The sequence below is a fragment of the Solanum tuberosum genome, unplaced genomic scaffold (genome assembly GCF_000226075.1).
Source record: "Solanum tuberosum cultivar DM 1-3 516 R44 unplaced genomic scaffold, SolTub_3.0 scf00354, whole genome shotgun sequence".
NCBI classification, from domain to species: Eukaryota; Viridiplantae; Streptophyta; class Magnoliopsida; order Solanales; family Solanaceae; genus Solanum; species Solanum tuberosum.
In genome coordinates this window covers 3,188-10,494 of record NW_006239278.1, presented here as the reverse complement: position 1 = coordinate 10,494, position 7,307 = coordinate 3,188, and the positions used below count along the sequence as shown (strand labels likewise).

General features: G+C 30.8%; 2 pseudogenes; both read left to right on the top strand.

The window, feature by feature from the left end:
* Positions 1 to 3,209: 3,209 nt before the first annotated feature.
* LOC102584800 (beta-D-glucosyl crocetin beta-1,6-glucosyltransferase-like) lies at positions 3,210 to 4,570 on the top strand (annotated as a pseudogene).
* A 1,328-nt stretch (positions 4,571 to 5,898) lies between these two features.
* Positions 5,899 to 7,307, top strand: LOC102584470 (beta-D-glucosyl crocetin beta-1,6-glucosyltransferase-like; annotated as a pseudogene).

Below are 7,307 nucleotides of genomic sequence, written 5' to 3'. Positions count from 1 at the left end.
AATAAAATATATAAACATTGAAAACTATAAACTAACTAAAAATATATTAACAAAATAGATTATAAGTAATATTTTTTTATCTATAAATAAAATAAAATTATATATATAATATTTACAAAATTTTACAAGCCCAAATTTGAAATAAAATATATAAACATTGAAAACTATAAACTAACTAAAAATATATTAACAAAATAGATTATAAGTAATATTTTTTTATCTATAAATAAAATAAAATTATATATATAATATTTACAAAATTTTACAAGCCCAAATTTGAAATAAAATATATAAACATTGAAAACTATAAACTAACTAAAAATATATTAACAAAATAGATTATAAGTAATATTTTTTTATCTATAAATAAAATAAAATTATATATATAATATTTACAAAATTTTACAAGCCCAAATTTGAAATAAAATATATAAACATTGAAAACTATAAACTAACTAAAAATATATTAACAAAATAGATTATAAGTAATATTTTTTTATCTATAAATAAAATAAAATTATATATATAATATTTACAAAATTTTACAAGCCCAAATTTGAAATAAAATATATAAACATTGAAAACTATAAACTAACTAAAAATATATTAACAAAGTTATAATAATGAACTGATAGCTTACTTTTTAGAAAGTTGAAAAAGTGGGGCCCAGCGCGTGTTGAACAAAACTTTCAACCTATCTGATTTATATTGCCACGTAAGCCAAAAAGTGGTAAAAAATTAATTAAAAAATAAGTTCGAGGGGGTAATAGGACCTTAGTAAAGGTTAGGTGTGTCTCAGGGATTTTGGGCATAGGCTGGGGGGACTTATGCATTTTCCCTTTTATCAAAAATAAACTTTCAAAAGGGTAAAATCAAACATACGTGAACTAAATTGAGGAAGATGAACAGATAAACATCAAAGTATATGAGCTTTTAGCACAAATATCGAACGATTTTTCCCTTTGATTCACGATTTTGATTGTAAATCCCCAGCTAGGCTTTCACGATTTTGAGAGAGAAACAGGGTAAAATGGAAAAGTCTCACCCTATACCCTTGTATCTTGAATATTAATTTAGTTTTTTTTAAATTCTAATATCTACGTGTAAAACTTTTAATTAGTTGGCAGTCATTGAGTGGCTCACTAATCCACGTTGGAGCGTCTGCATTTCACGTGTTTGGGCTGCAATATTCAAGTGGTTTTTTTTATTTAAGGGTTGGATAGTTAAAGTGTCTCTTTGTACACTTTGAAAGTTTAAGGTCAAAATTAAAATTTGAAGTCAAGTTAAGGTCCTATTTGTGTGTTATGCAAATTAATATTACAGAAGAAAATGTATGGTCAGTAGTTCGCAGATTTCCTACAAAGTCCTAAGTTATAATATCGAACCAAAAGTATAAATCGGCGACAATAAAAAATTCATACGCATAAAGTACAAAACACAAAATAGGCATAATACATAAATATACCCTTTAATTATTTGGTTTCAACTAACATTTATATCCTCCAACTTTGAGTGTGCACAAGTAGACACTTAAACTTATATAAAATTGAACAAGTAGACACACATGTCTTACGTGGCATAATACACATAGAACGCCACGTAGGACACAAAATTATCATGTAGAATGCCATGTAGGATGAATATGTTTATTTGTTCAATTTTATACAAGTTTAAGTGTCTACTTGTGCACACTCAAAGTTAAATGTCATAGGTACCAACTGGAGCCAAGTTAATGGCCGTGTTTATATATTATGCCAATAGTAATATCATTGTTGCGAGTTATGACTTTAATTATTGTAAAAAGAAGGAACAAAATATAAAATTAATGCACAATTTTTTGAGCTCCTTTTTATATCCACTTCCACATGGCGATCATCCTTCATCTTATTTGTTTAGCCAAACTAAAACATGAATATAATAATCATATAATGTGTATTTTTCGATGAGCTTTTGATGACATACCAAAATAGTATAGTGGACAATTATTATTGGATGGAGGAAGTAAAATTTTAAAATTACTCCCTCCGTCCAACAATAGTTGTCCACTATACTATTTTGAGATTTTCAACAATACTTGTCCACTTTATGAAATCAATGGATAATTTTACACTTAGTTCCTAATTTATCCGTATCATTAATTATCATAAAAATGTTATAACCTATAATTATTTATTGTTATAACTTAAAAGATAAAGAATAGTGTCATAACTTATAATTATTAGTCCTATATATGCCAATTATTAAATTTTTACTTTTTCTATTATATTTTTCAAGCAATGATATTTATTATATTCAAAGGATAATATAATAAAATTATCCTTTTATTTATAATTTCTTAAACAATGTTCAAAGTCAATAGTGGACAAATAGTATTGTAGGACAGAATGAATAATGTGATCATTTATAGAAAGTCATAGGTTTTCGTATTTTTCACCTACATTGTTGTCATCACTTTTTGGGGAATTGAGTAATGTGTATTTTTCGATGAGCTTTTAATGTAAAAGTTGTAACGTATTTGTGTAGATGATTCCCTTTTGTCCTCATCTCTCTTATGTTTTTAATAGTAAAGGAAAAATTTTCAAATAGAAAAATCTTTTTGGTTAGAATGATATTTTATCATTTTAAATATTTTTATTCTTTTAACTTTAATATATTTTAACTAAAAAATGAAAAAAAAGATCAGTTTGTTTTAAAATAAAATAATATTATAATTTTTTTAATTTTCTGGCCAAATTCTGGCCATTTAACTTTTCTTTTCAAATGCATCATCAAACTTTAAGAAAAAAAAGTCCATTTGTGCCATTGATTCATTTATGTAATTTTCGTTTGAGATAAAACTTATCTATGTCATTATTTGTTAATTGAAAATAAATCTGATATTGCAAATTTATTCTGTATACATGGTTTGTTATGATTTGTTTACGTCATTAAGTAAATCATTTTAAAAAGGGAAATGACTCAAATATGTCATCGAACTTTGAAAAAAAGGCTCACCTATGTCATTTTAGTTAACAAATAATAACATGTATGAGCCTTTTCTCAAACAGAAATTACATAAATGAGATAAATTTTGAACGAATGTCATAGATGAGCATTTTCTAAAAGTTCGATATATATTTGAGTCTTTTCTCTTTAATAAATAAGCAAGGCAACTCCATAGAGAAACCATCTCTCATTTCTCACCCTTCTTTCATTTGAAGATTTTGATCATGGCTAAACAAGTTACAGAGCCTCTTAGTACTTTGAGGGTACTCATGTTCCCATTTTTGGCTTATGGACACATCTCTCCATTTCTAAACGTAGCCAAGAAACTCGCGGATAGGGAATTCTTGATTTATCTCTGTTCTACGCCCATAAATCTCAAATATGCCAGCAAGAAAATCCCCGAAAAGTATGCTGATTCGATTCAGCTTGTCGAACTTCACTTACCAGAATTACCCGAACTTCCTCCTCATTACCATACGACCAATGATCTCCCACCCCATCTCCATCACACCCTTCAAAAAGCCCTGAAAATGTTCAAACCAAACTTGTCAAAAATCTTGCAAAATCTAAAACCTGATTTGGTGATTTATGACATATTGCAGCAATGGGCTGAACGTGTCGCGAATGAACACAACATTCCAGCAGTTAAGCTCCTAACTTCGGGTGCAACTGTGTTTTCGTATTTTACAATATCACTGAATAAACCAGGGGATGTATTCCCATTCCCTGAAATTTATCTCAGGAAAAGTGAACAAGTAAAAATGAATGAAACGTTAAAATGTGCGAAAGAGATAGAACCTGATGATGGGGATTGTCAAGCTGATGGAAATAGGCAAATCATGTTGATGAGTACCTCTAGAATTATAGAGGCCAAATACATAGATTATTGCACTGAATTCCTCAATTTGAAGGTTATTCCAGTTGGTCCACCAGTCCAAGATTCGATCACTAATGACGCGGACGATATGGAGCTCATAGATTGGCTAGGAACAAAAGATGAGAATTCAACTGTTTTTGTCTCCTTTGGGAGTGAGTATTTCTTGTCAAAAGAAGATATGGAAGAAGTAGCTTTCGGGTTGGAGTTAAGTAATGTTAATTTCATATGGGTTGCAAGATTTCCAAAAGGGGAGAGCAAAATCTTGAAGATGCATTGCCAAAAGGTTTTCTTGAAAGAATTGGAGAAAGGGGAAGAGTTTTGGACAAATTTGCACCACAACCAAGAATTCTAAATCATCCGAGTACGGGAGGATTTATAAGTCATTGTGGTTGGAATTCAGTAATGGAAAGTATAGATTTCGGGGTTCCTATAATTGCCATGCCTATGCATCTTGAACAACCAATGAATGCGAGGTTGATTGTAGAATTGGGAGTCGCTGTGGAGATTGTAAGAGATGATGATGGCAAAATTCACAGAGGAGAAATTGCGGAAATTCTTAAAGGTGTCATAACAGCGGAAACAGGGGGGAAATTGAGGACTAAAGTGAGAGATATCAGCAAGAATTTGAAATCAGTAAGAGATGAAGAGATGGATACTGCTGCTGAAGAGCTAATTCAACTTTGTAGGAACTTTAATAAGTGCAAATAATGTGGTAGGTTGTGATTCAATTAACAAAATAATATTGTATGTGAGGTGCTTTTGTTTGTCTTCAAAATATATTGACAAAAATAATAAGATTCTCAAATAAGACTTTCTTTAGCTTTGTGAACTATTAGTTGAGTCTTTTCCTATCTGAATTATCAGTATCTAGGTATCAAAACATATTTCAAGCTAATTAGGTCAACTCTCCCCTGTTCTTAATCATCTACTCAACTAGGTGTGTTTTAACATATGGTGATAATTCAGATAGAGAAATAGAACAGCCGACAATAGTTCAGATTGAATAAGAGAACATGTAATAGTTAGAATGTGAAACTCCGAAAAAATGATAGTTCAGATAATGTTTGACCATTATTTCTTTAGTTTTCAATATGAATTCTCAAATCTATATCATTTTTCTCTTGTAGCAATTAAAATATATACTCCCTTATCTCATTTTATATGAGTTACTTTGATTTGACTCGGAGTTGAAGAAAAAAGGAAGGCTTTTTAAAATTTGTGGTCTAAAATGAGTAATAGATATTTGTGTGACCGTGAATCATTTCATTACGGGTAAAATGTGTATTTTAAAGTTCAATTGTTATACTTGATAATGAATATTTATTGTCTCAATCAAATATATACCACTTTGTTACTGAATACGAACCGATAGATAACAATGTGAAATTATAAAATTGGTTATCCAAGCAAATGTATATCTATTAGATGAATATGGACCAGCGAATATGAACCTCGATTTAAACAAATGTATACATATTGTTAGGTGAATACGAACTAATGGATATCAATTTTGACTTAAAGAAAGACATACAAATTTATTAGATGAATATTTGCCAATGTATACCAATGTAGTATTAGAAAGATTCTAATACAAATAAATGTATACCAATGTATTAATGAATACATATGCATGACTCCAATACAAATCTATTTGATAAATATTGATTAGTGAATACTAATGCAAATAAATGTATACAAATTTGTAAAGTGAATATGTATTGAGTTTTTCATCATAGATTCTAGCAAATGCCAAATCTATGTTAAGTCAAAATAGTCATAATTCTTTTGCTACTTTTAAGAGAGATATAATTCTTTATTAAATATCTTTTACTATTTTATAATAAGAATTTCCTCACTTTGACTCTTAAATGTCAATTCTTTTGACTTTCATTTGCCAAATAATTATTTGGCAAAAACATATCAATTTTAAATCTAATTATCTCAGTTCTATCTCTTATAAATAAGGCATCCAATTCCACCAAAGAGCCCATCTCTCATTTAGAATCACAAATTTAGTGTCTTTCAATACTTTGATCATGGCTACTTTGAGGGTACTCATGTTTCCATGGTTGGCTTATGGACACATTTCTCCATTTCTAAACATAGCCAAGAAACTCGCGGACAGGGGATTCTTGATTTACCTCTGTTCTACGCCAATAAATCTCAAATCCACCATCAAAAAAATCCCTGAAAAGTATGCTGATTCGATTCAGCTTATCGAACTTCACTTACCAGAATTACCCGAACTTCCTCCTCATTACCATACGACCAATGGTTTCCCGCCCCATCTCAATAACACCCTTCATAAGGCCCTGGAAATGTCCAAACCAAACTTCTCGAAAATCTTGCAAAATCTGAAACCTGATTTGGTGATTTATGACATGTTGCAGCAATGGGCTGAACACGTCGCGAATGAACAGAACATTCCAGCTGTCAAGCTCATAACTTTTGGTGCAGCCGTGTTTTCATATCTTTTTTACTTAGTGAAGAAACCAGAGGCTGTATTCCCATTCCCCGCGATTAATCTCAGCAAAATTGAACAAGAAAAAATGTTTGCTAAAGATTTCGAGGATCGTTTAGTGGATGGAAATATTCAAATCATGCTGATAAGTACCTCTAGAACTATAGAGGCAAAATACATTGATCATTGCACTGAATTGATCAATTGGAAGGTTGTTCCTGTTGGTCCACCAGTCCAAGATCCAATCATTAACAACGCGGACGACAAGGAGCTCATGAATTGGCTAGGAACAAAAGATGAGAATTCAACTGTTTTTGTCTCCTTTGGGAGTGAGTATTTCTTGTCAAAAGAAGATATGGAAGAAGTAGCTTTCGGGTTGGAGTTAAGTAATGTTAATTTCATATGGGTTGCAAGATTTCCAAAAGGGGAAGACCAAAATCTTGAAGATGCATTGCCAAAGGGTTTTCTTGAAAGAATTGGAGAAAGGGGAAGAGTTTTGGACAAATTTGCACCACAACCAAGAATTCTAAATCATCCGAGTACGGGAGGATTTATAAGTCATTGTGGTTGGAATTCAGTAATGGAAAGTGTAGATTTTGGGGTTCCTATAATAGCTATGCCTATACAGTATGATCAACCATCAAATGCTAGGTTGATAGTAGAATTGGGAGTCGCCGTAGAGATTGTTAGAGATGATGATGGGAAAATTCACAGAGGAGAAATCGCGGAAAAATTCACAGAGGAGAAATCGCGAAAACTCTTTAAAATGTCATAACAGGGAAAACAGGGGAAAATTTGAGGGGCAAAGTTAGAGATATCAGCAAGAATTTGAAATCTATAAGAGGTGAAGAGATGGATACTGCTGCTGAAGTGCTGATTCAACTTTGTAAGAATAGTAATGAGTGCAAATAGTGTGCTCATTTGGGGACTTCATGGATTAGTTGTTTGTCAGACTTTAGTTAGTTTCTTTGTGTATTTGGTTTG